Source organism: Thunnus albacares, chromosome 2 (genome assembly GCF_914725855.1).
Source record: "Thunnus albacares chromosome 2, fThuAlb1.1, whole genome shotgun sequence".
In the NCBI taxonomy this organism is placed as follows: domain Eukaryota; kingdom Metazoa; phylum Chordata; class Actinopteri; order Scombriformes; family Scombridae; genus Thunnus; species Thunnus albacares.
Window position 1 is genome coordinate 19,921,952 of NC_058107.1, and position 15,423 is coordinate 19,937,374.

A 15,423-nucleotide genomic window follows, 5' to 3' on the forward strand; every position below is an offset into this window, starting at 1 on the left:
TATTATCTGTATGGGATATTTCTTCTATATGAGTTTCAAACCAATTAAGTTAAAGATCATTTCACCAATTCATAAACAGCAGATTGATTGTGTATGCTAATCACATTTCATTTTATTCTGGTTGCATAATAACACTTTATTTCTCCCCGTAGAGCCGCTACAGAGCAGCATTCCCGCAGCGTGAGGTGATATAGCCTAGTGTCTTGCTGAAGGGCACTTCTGCAGGGTGGATGCCTGCAGGTTTGAACCCATTAAATGATGGTGGTGGCGTTAACCTTTAATTAAGCTGCTGGGGGGGGAATGCTGAAACGCTGCAAAGGATAAAATAGTGATTAAATATCTCAATCTGCATTCTGCCACTGCAATTTATATCAGACGGTTTTTTTTCCTTTTCTGCGAATAAACAACGTGGTTTCAGACGCTTGGACGCCGAGCATCTCTATGGTAACAGTCCTCAATTACCGATGATTGGCCAACCCGTGGGAATGTTTCTATTCCCTCAGTGCAGTGATTGGTCGGTGGGCGGTCTGTGCAGCCTGACAGTCTGCAGCGTTCCGGGTTATTGTCAGTCTCGGCAGCTCGGCACAAGGGCAGGACCGCATCCCGGAGCTGCCTGAAGCAGCTAGCTCTTTAATCAGACTTAACCATTAGTTATTTGGTTAATACACCAAAGAGAGCGTCTCGGAGTGTTGCTATCGAGGTTACTGGACAGCCTCAGCTGGAAATCTGAGTCTAAATCGGGAGGCGAGACATCTCAGAGAGGCTGCCGACACCGCGGAGAAAGTGACGGACGGAGCAGAGGCTGATCACCGGGATTTTACATCGCATCGCACCAGTTTAGGATATTCCAGGCAGCTGCTTTGGCCCAGCCTTGATTTCTTTCAGGGTACCTTCACACAATATTGCCTAGATAATATAACATAAATAATATTTGCTTGATATATTTCACATAAGGTCGTGTTTGAGCAGGCGGACCACTTTAAACCCATGCGTAACAGCGGTGGATTTGGGAATACTGCGTAGCAGTTCAACCATCCAGTCATCCGATTAACAGTTTGGTAATTTGGAGGTATCTACAAGCGAGAGGAAGAGCAACCAGGACCCTTTACTTTGTTCCGGAGGCTAAACCTTAAAAACCCGAAGCGCACTCGGTGCGCAATTCTTCCGAGGACGCTCCTGAAATTGCCGACCTGCGCTTTTGCCCTCGACAAAAATTGGCAGCCGAGTCGAGAAAAAAGGCAAAGCTTATTAACTTTGCATGCTAGAGGCTAGAGTGTGGAATCTAATTCGCAGGGTTACCGGTGTATTTGCATACCATCGGAAGAGGAGGATAAACTTAATCAACATTTGACATCGACAAAGCGGCTGCTGGATTTTGGAGAACAGAATGAATCCTTTTTAATTTGGACCACAGAAGTATGAGGCAGATTGCTCAGTGAATGCTACAATCTGCATGGAGTTCTAGTCTGCACTACGGAGCAATTTATGGTAAATATATTTTATGGTGAATGTTTTATCCTCCAGGTCTCTCAGATTTTGAATGGTCTGTCATTCTTTGTAACCATTAACGTAGCTACTGCCAGAGCCTCGCTGAATCCTTTTGGGATGGTAAATAGCGGAGCGGGAGAAAATAATGAATGTTTGTAAATGCTCACTTTTTTCTCCCCAGGATGCTGCTCACATAACGATGTCTCAGATTTCAACCCTTTGTTTCCATGCGTGACCCACAATAAAGGAAGTGTTGTAAAAATCGACTTGTTAGAGAGCCGCTCCCGAATGGCTTCAGGGACTGCTCTGTTATTGGTCTTTTCAAGTATGGGTAGCAATTAGGTGTATTGTCGAGGGTATTGCACCGCAGGCAGGAATATGTGGCACTAGAGGAGTTGCGGCTCTGAGCAAAAGGTGCGAATTTCTCATCTGTACGCCCCCGTGCGTCACTGCGTGTGGGGAGGGTGACTATAGTGTCTGCTGCAATTAGTGATTTTTCACCCTGGAGTGTTAATGATATGCAATCTCTTTTTATAGTGTTCCCGCATATTGTGTCAGGCTTTTATCAAAGAAGTCATAAAATTCATGGAGATGTGCGCGTAAAACTGTAAAACTTTTGTGCTCGGCGACATGGATGATGCTCTGTGCTGCATTTGAGGTCTGGAGGCAATTTGTCATTGTCCTGTGAATTCTTCAGCAAATTTGTCCTCTGCAGTCTGAGGCTTGAATGCAAATAGAAACAAAATTCTGATTATCTTGTTCTTGTTTTATTTGAATATGAATGTGGGCTGATAAAAGTTTTTTGGCAGTTTCTACTCCTGTGAACTTTGAGCTTTATGGGTTGCTGAGGTTGCTCTGTAATATTTAGCTTCACCCTGCACATAAATGAGCCTGCACATTATGCTGACTGTGCAGTGGAAAGGCTGCATACTTTGTTTTATCATTAGACTACAAGCATCCTCAAAATTTATCTTCCTCACTGGCTCCAGTCATTCTCTCCCCGGCAGCCCCGCAGACAGGCAGCTTGCTGAATGTAATATGGGCCCCTACAGCAGGGCAGGCGCCCCCACAGTCAGGGCACCTGCCATAGAGCCTTCCTGGCTGTATTGAATAAAACATCCAGTGATGTATGAGGCAGTGGCTGCACCCGAGGGGGCAGAACTGCCTCATTTACTTCCTCCACTCTGCGCCTATGACCTGCTGAGCAAATTGTGCTCATATTAGCTCTGCGGCTGCTCCTCACCTAAACAAATAGTCTCCCCAGCATAATGCTTGCCTTAACTCAACATGATGGTCGGACAAGGCAGGGGAAAACGGAATGACAGAAAAGCTTTAATATCTAGGTCACTGAATTACCTTTTGGAGTTTGTAGTTCTTGTTTTGCCTCTTTATTTTCTGGCTTGCTCTTAGATCTTTTTTTTTTTTTTTCCGCTCACATTGGACCTTCAAGTGCCCTGTTGCATGCTCGGGACTTTACTCACCTTGTTCTCGTCTTTCACCATATTTCCTGTTGCTCTCCACTATCAGCTGTTGTCTTAAGAAATATTAGAGATTCGTAAGTTGAAGCAGGGTTACGGAAATGTTAATCGCACCAGTAATTTATACCCTACTTTACTTGTGGATGAAAGTATGAAAAGTTAACTTACTAAAGTCAAATCTGATCTACTTTACTCATTTAGGCTGCCAGCAGCTGGAAGGTTGAGGGCATAGTTTAGCAACGTATTAACAAAAGTATCACACTTTAAGAAGCCAGGCATTTTGTCAATTTGCAACTCAAATTGCATATCAGGTTGATTGATTGATAGCATATGGGTTCTTTACCATATTCTTTGCTTATTAAAGTGGCTGCCTGAAGTGAATAAGTGAGCTCCACTCATGAATATCGTTAAAGTCGCTGAAGTTTAATTTCCTGCGCTGTGTATTAATCTTTTTTAATCCCTGCATGGTTTGATTGTCTCAACACCTACCCAGAGGCAGCAAAACTCATTTTGGCACTTAAGATGACTAAAATAGTAGATACAGTTGTGTGTGTGTGCGTGCGCGTGCACACGTGTTACTAAAGATCTTCCCATCCCTGAAGTGTCTAAGCTATGCATGTCCATTCTTGTGTGCCACCTAATAATGAAAGTGCTTATTTTTATTCACACAAATGAAATAACGTTTTAAGAAGTGATTTTGCTGTCCACAGCCTCCATTTATTGAATAACGTACTGTAGATGTAAGTAATCATTTAAAAAGAAAAAAAATGTTTTCTTCTCCTGTCAAAGAAAAGACAACCATTCCTAGATAAGCTGATACCCTAGGAAAGCACGAAGCTTCTTACCATATAACTATATCATCCAACTCTTTAAGGAACATGAACATTTTCTCTTAAAGCCGTCAACAGCAGCTCATTAGATACCTGATCAAAGTGTTTCATTTCAGGAAAGGTCTATAACAGTCCTTGTTTTAACACTTTTCATGTGCAGGCAAACAAAAGAGACGTGTCCTTTCTTGTATTTTACGATATTACGTGATTTCATATGAACTCCGTTGTGCCTGAAGTGAGATTTGTATGGCACATCAGTAGCTAGGATGTAGAGACATGAAGACACTTAAAATGAAAGCATTACATGCAAATCATTATGGAGAAACAAACACAAACACTTCAGTCAGTCAGTGTGAATGAACAGAGGTGAAAACAGTGATTTATTCCGGCAGAGATGATGGTGTTGATGGGATCTGACATGTAATGTACAGGCAGGGTGGTTCTGTTTGGCTTTTTTTGCATACTGAAGCATACCTTGTTGTACAGTTAGCAGCTACGATACATCAAACTGATCACTATATCTATTGTAGCGCTGGATGATTGACCCACGGTCGTATTAGCTGCACTGACAAAGTCAGACGAGCGTCTCTCATCTTCTCCCTAGTCTGCTGATGTTTCCGCAGTGCCAGGATCAGATACAAAAGACGTGGAAAAAATGGTTGAAGGTCACTCTTGGCAAAGTACTGGTTCTGAGTTTTCAATATTTTAAGGCTGCAACAAACGATCATTTTCATTATCGATAAACCTGCCCGTTATTTTCTTGATTGATCGATTCATCGTTTTGTCTATAAAGAAAATAGTGAAAAAAATGTCTGCTATCATTTCTTAAAGCTCACAGTGACATCTTCAAATGTCTTATTTTGTCTGACGAACTACCAAAATCCAAAGATATTCAGTTTACTATCATTTATGACACAGAGAGGCTTCAAATCCTCACATTTGAGCATATGCAACCAGCATTCTTGTTTAAAAAATGACTAAAACAATTATTCAATTATCAAAACAGTTAATTTTCTGTCCATCATCTAATCAATTTATTGAATAATCATTGCAGCTTTACAATATTTGATCAACTGTGAGACATCCGTAACATTTTATTTCCCCATGATACTGACGTGTATATGAATGAAATCATGGCACTTAACTGTTGGTTCAAAAATACCTGTTTAATCTTGTGATGACAGGACGTGATTTCCCTTATATAACATATAAAATTCATATCACATAAATGAATACATAAATCTTCAGTATAGCGGCTGAGATGTGGCAGTGAAAGAGTGTTAAATACAGTGCAGGCATCTTGTTGTCATAAACAGGAGCTTAAGCATTTCAATTCCAGCCTGAATTTGTTTAACGTGGAGCAGCTACACAAAAATAGACTACAGGCATGTGATTGCACACATGCACCCCTGCAGTGTTTCTGATGAGTGGTATATGTTAGCGAGACGCCGCGTTATGCTTCTTTGCTCGTTACTCTGCCGATGATTTGCTGTCATTCCGGCTGTATACAGTTTACCTGACCGCTGCTGTGCTCATGTGATCTGAGCTGCTGCTATGGTAGACGTTGGCAGCTCTTCATCAGGGTTATCTGCAGCCACTTAGCGCATGACGGACGGCGATGATCCTCCGACCTCCTCCCCCTCTCACCCTCTGTCAGGCTGAATGGAAGTCACGTCTCACCAGGCCCCTGAGGTTAATGTATAGCCTTTAATTTGGAAAGGTTAGGGCGGTTAGTGCTTTTTTTTTTTTTTTTTTTTTAAATTTAAAAATGCATACGTGCATATGAAATACAGTCAACGGGAACTGTGCAGTTTATAGGTGGTTAATGAGTACACTTGTGTGATCGCTGTGCAGTTTATAGTTTGCTCTATAACCCAGCCAGAAAAGTGAGGGCAGGCATGCTCCTTCCAAAGTGTTCTTGGGAGAAGAATAAAGCAAATCTGACAAGCTCTCCAACAGCGAATTTGCTCTCCTTAAAAACAATGCCGCTCTTGCCTTCCTCATGGTCACATTGATTTGTTCTGGGTGACAGTGCAGGCTGCTGTGAAATCACCCCAGCGCCATTGATCTCAAGGAGAGGAGGAGGAGAGGGAATGAGAAGCCTGGCGACAGTGAGCAACATGGGAAAATCCTCAGCGTGCCCTCTTCAACCTTAACCAGTAATAAAATGAAGGCCTTGGTTACTATCAGATCAGCCCCTGCTGTACTTCTCCAGCCACTGTATCGCAGTCTAGTCGGCGCTTTGATTTGTTTTGGAGGCCCGTACATGCTGTTTGATTTGCTATTGTGCCTCGCCATGTTTCACATTATCAGCTGAACTCTTTATTGCCACTGTTTTCCATGCCAGAAGCAAGTCTGTTTTTATCTCATGCAGGCCTCTGATTAATCTCCCCCTCTATGCTGGTGTACTTTAATCTTGAATGGGAGATATCTGATTCTCCTCGGCTATTGAGGAAGATCAAACTTTAATGGAACAAGGAACTGCACATCATCCTAATCTCCATCTCCCCTGCATTTTGGTTGACTGCTCTCCCTCGGGCTTTGTAGCTTTCTGCAGAAGCAGGAAATACATCAGACAGATAAGATGTTTTCTCTTCATGCTTTAGTAATTTATTCCCTGTTGACAATAGCCACCACTTTACATCTCTTCTGTTTGATTACCTGGTTGAGGGAACAGCGGGTAAAAGCAGAGGAATTGACTGACACGTACAAATGGCTATCCTGTATGACCTAAATGTGTGAAACTTTTCCAGAAGCTTTAATTGGGATTTCTTCACAGTTCAATCCTTCCATGGGAAGCGTACCGGCCCTTCTCTCTGTTTTATTGACATGCCAGAGATGGGGCCATGTGTGACCTACGTCATCTGTCTATAATAGCCTGAGGAGAGATACATCAGCTGCATGGAAGTATCAAGGTTCAATGCGTTTGATTATACTACAGTCAATCCAGGAATTAGCTATTGACTGCTCTTTTTCTCCATTCACTTTCTCCATATCACTGAATAACGGTGCGCATTATGCTGACCAGCATCCGGACTGCGACTGGCTGGATGCATATTGTTGCAAATGGATAACACTTATTTGGTGTCACACCTCCCACAGACGGTTTGTGTCTGTGACAAAAAGAGACTATTATCCAATTCTAAGGCGGTTGCTGTAAGGTAATGAAATTTCCACTGACTGGAGAAAACAATGTTGTCTGGTCTGGATTGTAATTGCAGAAGCAACCTCGCCATTTCCCTGAGTTCAGCGTGAATGCAACACGATTTAATAAAACTCTGGAGATTTTTATCATTTATTGCCAGGCCTGGCAGCCGCATCAGGGAGAGTAAGCTGAGGCTTGCACAGATAAAACTCATTCAATTTACTTGAATTTTAACCAAGCTGGAGACCATTTACAAGAGAGCCAGCATGTGACCCACTGGGAAACATTTATGTATTTGTTTAGGGCTAGTGCAGGTCAGCTATACGGTGAATATGAAGCCGCCATTTCCTTAATCTAAATGGAGGAGTACCCTGGAATTTCCGTAATTTTCTCTCGTCTTATTATTTGTGTCAAGAGAGGGTTGAAAATCCGTGGGATATTAGGCCCTGAGGCCAAAGAGCTTCTGTGTGCCTGCCTCCACTCACATACAAAAACATAGGAACATTGACATGAGGACATGTATGGACACACACACACTCAGACACACACACACACACACACACACACACTTCTAGCCCTGTTTTATTACCTCCTGCCTGCTGCTGGAATTGCTTTCCTCCCTCGAGTGAGCCAGGCAAAGCCGGCTTTATTGTGTTAACCTATTTGTGTGTCAAGAGCGATTGCAGCGTTCTTTATCTCTGTTTGTATTCGGACGGGGAGACGGCAGAGAGAGAGAGAACGAGAGAGAGAGAGGAGAGCGAGAGAGCGAGGAAGGGGGAGAGAGAGTGGCGGAGAAAAGCAGGGAGGGGGGTTTGCACAGGAGCCAGGCAAGCCACCGGAGTTAGACGGATGGCCGGTCACCTCGCTCCACTCTGGAGGATAATGACTGGTTGCTTAGCAATAACCCACCCCCACCTACTTCCAGACTTGTATCCAGAGTAATCACTTTTTTCCTCTAAAAGAACTCATATATAATTACAAGCCCACTGCCTAATGGGTCTTTTCATTTATTTAGGAGAGTGGGTTGAGATCTGGAATTGGAGATTTCAGTTTGGGGGTGCACATCAGCTCCTATTTGTTGTAGGCTGCAGAATCGTGTGTGCGTGTGTGTTGGTCAGCATGTGTTTGTCTCTGCTTTGTGTTTTGCAGTTGGTGGAGTTTGACCAGGATTATGAGGGGGGCCACAGCTATATTTCCTGTTAGATAGCTGCCGCTGTACAACCTTTGACCTACGTAATGCAGCAGTGTCAGTGCTTTGAGCCACGCAGGCGCACACATTCACATATTGCTGTTTTGATGGGCGAACAGAGGCTATGAGTGCTGCTTCTTGTGAGCTCTTAGTTTTATTAACATTTTTATTGAGTTGAACAAATTGCTGACCTTTTGTGGCATAATGAATGGCGCGGCCTGCTTAGGAAAAATGAGAGTTTTGGCAGAAGTGACTGGCGTCAATCCAAGCTGTTTAACTCATGATTTGCAGCGTGTTTATTCAGCAGGTGACAACATTTAATACTGTGTGAGTGTTTTCGAACATTTCAAGTCTTTTTCAACTGCTTCATTTTTTTTTTTTTCAGTCCTCAGTCAGGATGTTAATCTATATGCTGTCTTTAATCAGCGCTGTTCTCCTGCAGGTCTCCATAATTTTAGTTAACTGTGTTTTTAAGTGGCAGGATAAAGGTATAATATCTGAACATGACCCCAATTTAAACTGCCTTTCATCACCAGCAGTCACTGATGTTGGCACAAAGTCCAGAGTCGTTTTAATGCTCAGCCAATTATCCTCTCTGCTTTTGAAAATAGATTTTTTTTTCCTCCCCTCTTTTATGAAGAAGTAAAAAAAATAATTTGAAATTCCCTGTGAAGTTCATATTAAACTTTTACTTGTTTTTATGATGATAAAAAGTCACGGCTGCTCAAACAGACCTCATGGATCAAATTAAATGTTTTGACTTGTGCCAGTGCAGCCAGTTGGTGTTGCATTAGGCAGTTCGTTTTTGGATAGACAAATTGGAATTTACAAAAAAAAAAAAAAAAAATCAGTTTTGTTATTGAAGCTTCTTTAAATAGTGTCAGCCATGTCTGATATTTACCCATCTGTGCTCTTTCTCCATATCCTGTTCAGTGCCATCTTTCCTTATCCAGGCTCATGCACCATTGCTAAAAGTGACAGCTTTGCACGTCCTGGGAACTTCATACAGATAAACTACACATACAGCACTATCCCCCACCCCCATCTCCGTGGCATGCTTCTGTGGTTGCGTCTATAGGAACAGCTGTCCAGCTGTCACCGCAGCCAGCCAGTCAGCCGCTCTCCAAGGCAACATCTGTAGAGACTGAATGCACAAGGGCAGCCTGCCGTTCTCTGCCCGTCCCCAAAGACCGTGGAAGTGTGTCAGGCCTTTTGGCTGCACATTACCACTGACCACATCAACCGTATCACTGGGAACGTTATCTGCTCCTCTGCCACTTAAATAAGCTCTGTGAGTTTTTTTCTTTTTTTTTTTCTTTTTTTTTGTCACCACCTTACAGAAGCGGTTATGGTTCTTAAAAACAGAACATGTGACTGTACAGCCAGAAAACATGGCACATTATCGTCTCCATTAATAGTCATCTGCTTCTGCAAGGATATGTGTGTGCGTGCGCGCGCGTGTGTGTGTGTGTAAACAAAATCCCAGCGAGCAAGGTGCAATGGCCTGGAACTGACGAGAACCCACTGGGAGAGTCTCTCCTTGATGTAGCCCCCCGCTCTCCCCCACCTCACCATCTTTTCCTCCTGGCAGCGGAGCGACGGTGAGGCAGGCGGCGAGGGGGGGATGGGGGGGGGGGGGCACAGAGCCATGTGAGTGGGGAGATGAACAGAGCTGCGGTCCCCTCTGTCAGCCACAAACTAGGATCAGGGAGATCGCATGGGACTCTCTCCTGGGATGAGCAAAGGGAAGAAGGGAGAAAGCAGCTGTTCAGTGTTTTTCTCTTACTCCTTCACCAGCTCACTTGTGTTTTTTTTTTTTACCCTCTCTGTCGTCTTCTCTCAGGCTGTCATTAGCTTCTGTCGTGCTGTTTTTTTTCTTTTTTTTTTTTTTATTTGCTGGGTTTGTCTTTTAAAGGATGAAACGCTTTGAGTATAGACATGGATGAGATGAAAATTTGCACTATGAAAGTGTCATAATCGTTCCTGTGCCTCTACTTGGATGTTTTTAGGAACTATTAAAGGACTTGATTTCTTCATCAGTCCTCTTGATAACTGAGGGCCTCTCAGGCGTACTGTGCCTCTCCCCACAGACAGCTGCAGACTCAAACAGGCTCTGGGCGAAGTTTGATGGATCCTGTTTACTGGAGCTGAGAGAATGCCTGGGTATCTCAAATTAAGTGTCACTTAAAGCTTGTCTTTTAGTCAGCTTTCCATTTTGTTTCCCCATCTCTAGTGACAGCACTGTGCTGCCAATTGTAACAGGGATTGAGAGGAAGACATTTGGTGATTACACATTCTGTCATGATTGAGGGGTGAAGCCAGCAACTTGAGGCAAAACTAAATTCCATATGGCTGCAGTGAAATCTCTCCACCCATAGTGAGTTACACTCAAACAGCCCCTGTCCTGATGACAGGAAAATCGCCTGCTCATGACTTATCGTTTTATCATTCAAATTTACCCCATTGATGCTCGCTGCTGTGATTGACAGCTGGGCTTGAAAGCCAGAACTATCTCAATTGAGCTGCGGCAGCCAGTTGGTAACCGTGACAATGGTCTCTCCTCTTTGCCTTGTTTTCACACTTTTTCTGCTGTCACAGAAACCTCGCTGATTGCTTCTCTGCCAAGACAGCATCCTATTAATCTTTTAAATAAGGGCCGCAGCCCAGCAGTATTGTTTGCAGAAAACCGAGGGGACCTTGTGAGACCACACTGAAAAGGAAAATGGGGCAACTGGGGCTGAATTGGTCTGGTGGATGACCAGGACACTCTGACCCTACCTGATAACTGTGTGGACTCTCTTGTCTTCTGCTGCTCTCAGCTTTGCTCTTCAAGTGCATTCTCTGCTTTCATCTGCATTGTTGCACTCTGAGTAAAAGCCACTGTGTTTATGGCCATTTTCTTTTTCTGTGCACTTCTTGATCCCTTTCAGTGTGGTTGTAATAGACTTTTTTTTTTTTTTTTCAAATCTCAGCTCAAACATCACAACAGCAGCCTATTCTGAAATGGCAAACCATTGATGTATTGTGATATGACCTAGGGAAGGAAGAATAACAGCTCAAAACTTTGTCCCTCTGTACTTAGCTGACAATTTGTTTGAAGCAGACAAATGTGAACGAAATAACGGTGTCCTTGCACAGACGTGTGTTTTTACAATGTAAAAAAAACACCTCTTTCCTCCATCTTGAAAAGACTTTCTGCACTCTAATTTCATGGACTAGACTTTTGTGTTTAATTAGGTGTGATTTGTGAACATTTCCCAAGTGGTAGGAAGTCTTTTATTGAGTCTCTGTACTTTCTTGTCAAGTGACTGTTAATGGAGAATTGCTGCAATGCTCCTTACACCTTCTGCTATATAACGAGTGTCTTCCTGTGCAAAATAGCCCCATAAACCAAACTTCTCAAGGATGAGGAACAAGTGGCGGCAGTATTTGCCATCAAAGTAGTTTGAATGTTTATGCCCTATAAAGAGACTGAAGTTATGGGATCACTTTGTACTTTCTTTGTGTCTTTGTCTCCTGCCTGGCCATGGAAACCCAGTGAGGCAGGGCAACCTAGATGACTAATTGACTCCCAGGTCAGAGCCACATGATAGCAAGACTGCTGGTCAATGGAAATGGATATACTTTCCTCTACAGGGAGCTTCGACTGCTTTGTGATCATCTGTGTGATCACGCACTTGTGTGTGTGTGTGTGTGTGTGTGCGCGCACATGTGTGGGCATCAGTGCATGCTCACATGCATGAGCATTTGAGCATGCAGCTATTCATAGCTTTTCATCCTCAGTGCCTCACAGTTGCTCCTCCACTTTGAAAACACAGGAAATCAATCCATTAATAACGACTTCAGAACAATATAACAACGCTATTTATATAGGCTTAAGTCTGGCACTTCCCTGTAATCTCACATGATGCTGCTGGGAGAATATTGAGTGTTTGAGCTGTAAGAAATCATTGAAGTGAAGCATTTGTTTTTTTAATTATGTGCTTTAATAACAAGAAAGAATTGCATTCTAGTTGTGCAATATTTGACGGCAGTTTTAAGTGTATCCACTTCAGTTTTTTTATGGGAAAATGTTCTCGCGTTTTGCAGAGGTGTCTATCCTCTTTGTGTATATAGCCTCACTGCAGAGCTTTTTTTATCAACAATGAAATGCTCTGTGCTTTACATGCAGCTTTTTATGCACAAAGACATTTGAGACTCTGAAACAGTTGGTCCTTGAAATATGCGTTTAAACTGTGAGTCTGTGTTCCCTCTGAACATGCAAATGTATGTGCGCAGGGATGGCTTTTTGTTCTTGTTTGCAGGTTAAACACAATCACTGCTGTCCCAGATTCACACACAAGCCCCCTCCACCTGAGTCTGATCCCCGGCAACCAGCCGGAGCGCTTCACATGCAGCCACGAGCCTCCTCCCCTCCACCCGTCATCCAAAAAAGATTCTCTCAGTTCCTCCGAGTTTCAAAGCACTCGCATTGCTCAACTGTGTCGAAGCATGCCCCTCCTCCCTGACCCCTCCTCCTGGAGACAGCACTCTTGACCTGCTGCCCCATTGTTTCCAGCGGGGATAGATGGGGAGCCGCCTCTGCCGGCGCAATCCTTCACTCAATAGCTGCTCCATCTGTTGACTGCGTGACTCTGGGTTACAAGCGGGGATTTTGCTCCGTCTGTGCAGGGTGTGAAAGGAGCTATCTCAGGGGGCTTCCTGAATAGGGTTTTAAAACTGCAGTTGCAGGGTGTTGTGATGCCCCTCACACCCCATCCCACCCCTCCACCCCCACCCGTCATCAGCCCAACACAGCCGGCTGGGTGTGTGCAGGATGAGAGGCCTTCATTGTGCCTGTTCACAGGCCCCTAGGCAACAGGGTCACCTTGTCCCCAAACAAATGCTGCCCTCAGTGGGATTGTTGGCACTGTGTGTCTGTGTTTACGTGTGTGTGTGTGTGTGTGTGTGTGTGTGTGTGTGTGTGTGTGTGTGTGTGCATGTGTGTAAAGGGGGAGTGGGTATTTGAGTGTAAGAATGCATCATCAGGAAGAGGGCAGAGGCCTTGGCTGTGAGGACATTTATCTAAAATCTCTGCCTTTCACATCAAGGCCCATTCAGTGCAAGCCGTCTGCGTCAGGCTTTCAAAGGACATCGCAGATAGAGAAACACTCTGGGGCTGCTTTACAGGTCAAACTGCTCTCAGTGAGCATTTAGACCAACAAAGCTGCTGATGTAATTTTGTATTCCTCTTGTATTTTCAGCTTAGAAAGAGAGAAAAAAAAAAAACATTGGAAAACATTATCCTTGTTTTGTCTTTCATGAATTTTAGTTCCCGTCTCTTGATTTAGGGGAAGAGCGCTGCTTTGGGCTTTCGAGGTTGTTCTGTTCTGTGGTTTGTCCTCTTTAACGGGGGGTACTTGTGAACAAAAGCGAAATCTGTGGCTGTTTTGACAGCTGGTTCACCTTCAGTAATTAATGTTGAAATTGCAGTCTGCCAGACATTTGTGCTGAGGTCCTCTGTCTATCTGCGTGGGAGTTGTTATTTGGCATTTCCTCTTAAGTGAAAATAAGCAGGATCCTGCCCTCTGGGATCCTTTTCTTTCTCCTGAAAAGAATTCCCATCAACTAAAAGAAAACCCTGTGTTTGGGATGGTTTTGTTTGTGGAACTGAATTCTTTTATTTGAATAAATAGGTTAAAATGCTTGTATATATTTATCATGTCTAGACTTTCATCTGCTTTTTCTCTCTCGCCCATGCTTTAACATGCTTTTGACAGTAAATACATCAACTGCAGTTTAATTCAGCTCTTTCTTTTGTCTAAATCTAATGGGGTGGTCCTCCTGGTTACACTACTCTTGCCAGGAGCTTAGTCCTGAAGAGGCATAGCCAAGCACCCTCATCCCCCCTGTTTCCTGTTCCTTTCCTTTATCACCGAGCCACAGTCAACCACAGCTTCACCACGGGGGCCCGAACCCCTCAGCTGTCACAGGATGTCCCCAGCACACCTTTACTTCACTTAAGATGATTAAAGTTAGTGGGCTTGCTCTCCTCATGTCATCTGCACACGTGTGTTTCAACTCCACCTTTCTTCCTTAGGCTGAAAAAAAGACAAAGTGAGCAACAGGCATCAGACAGGGAAGCAGGCGGTTGGTTCAAGCGTGGAGGCCCCTCACCAGACGAGACCGAGTTAAAGGAGGAGGGGGTTGTTGAGTGGAATGAGTGGAGGTAGAAAAGTGCAGTGACAGCAGAATGAATAAATTGAAAAATTCTCTCATTGTAAATTGTCTATCGCTCGTGACAAATGATCTGATAGGCGAGCGGCCCGGGTTTCCGACGCATCCGTCCCAATAGAGCTGTGAATAACTGGTCTATCTCCACACTGCTTAGCACTGGCCTCGCACTTAATAATTCATACAGTGTGAAATATTTTCCCCGGTACAGATATGCCAAAGAGCTGCCGCCAGCAGGCGTGGGCGGTGAGGGGGGTGTCCCTGCGGTGCTAATTTGGGGGATGGTGACGTGCGTAGATTTCTAAGGGGGCTCTAGTTTAGAGGAGATGCCTCAGACACATTTGCTCTCCTGTATGCTCTGTCTGTTGCTGGAAAGAGCTGAGCTGGAGATGCAGAGAGTGAGAGAGAGAGAGAGAGTGCAGATGACATTTAACTCATGGCTGATCTGCCTGGAACTGGGAACAGAGCGGGGAAATACATTTCCATTTAAGCTGTCTGAACACAGTTATCAGTGACTGTGGGGACAAAGGGAGGCTGTAAACCTGCTAAGTACTTTTTGCTGTTTGCTCCTGTGAGTGTTGTGGTCGGAGTTGACATCAGTGGCAGCAGGTGTCTGTGGACACCTGGTTTATGTCTCCTGTTTCCATCAGGTGACTCCTCCTGCCTCAGGCTACTTCAGGAGCTCAGCAGCCAAAAGCAGCTCTCATGGTCCCTGACCTTATTGTCCCCTTCATTCACAGTGCTGAGCTCACACCACCTTATTCTCCACGGCAATGAACCCAAAGCTATAATGGCCCCACTCGCACGTGCGTGCACGAGCACGCGCAGATGTGTGCTTGTCTGTGATAGTGCCCTTCCATGTGTGTCATTTTTGTGCAACAGTGCTGTGTGGTTTTGTCTGGCTCGTTCTGCTGCTCAGTCCTGTACAAACTGGGTTTTTATGGTTCGCATTCAGACCCTGATACCAATTATGCAAACTATTAAAAATTTAAGGAGGACAGTCTTTTATAATTTAATCCTAAAGTAATAGATTCTATTAAAAATGCATGAGAGGAGCTTTATAGATGGAGCTAGAATTAG

The 15,423-nt window shown here is 44.0% G+C and overlaps 1 protein-coding gene across 1 annotated transcript in view; it reads left to right on the forward strand.

Annotated features, from left to right (window-relative positions):
- Positions 1-583: 583 nt before the first annotated feature.
- The window catches only part of fam222a (family with sequence similarity 222 member A), a 44,993-nt gene continuing 30,153 nt past the window's right edge, over positions 584-15,423 (forward strand). The window contains exons 1-2 of the mRNA XM_044371219.1: positions 584-886; positions 1,294-1,488. The gene's annotated coding sequence lies outside the window, so the exon portion shown is untranslated. The remainder of the gene's footprint in view (positions 887-1,293; positions 1,489-15,423) is intronic.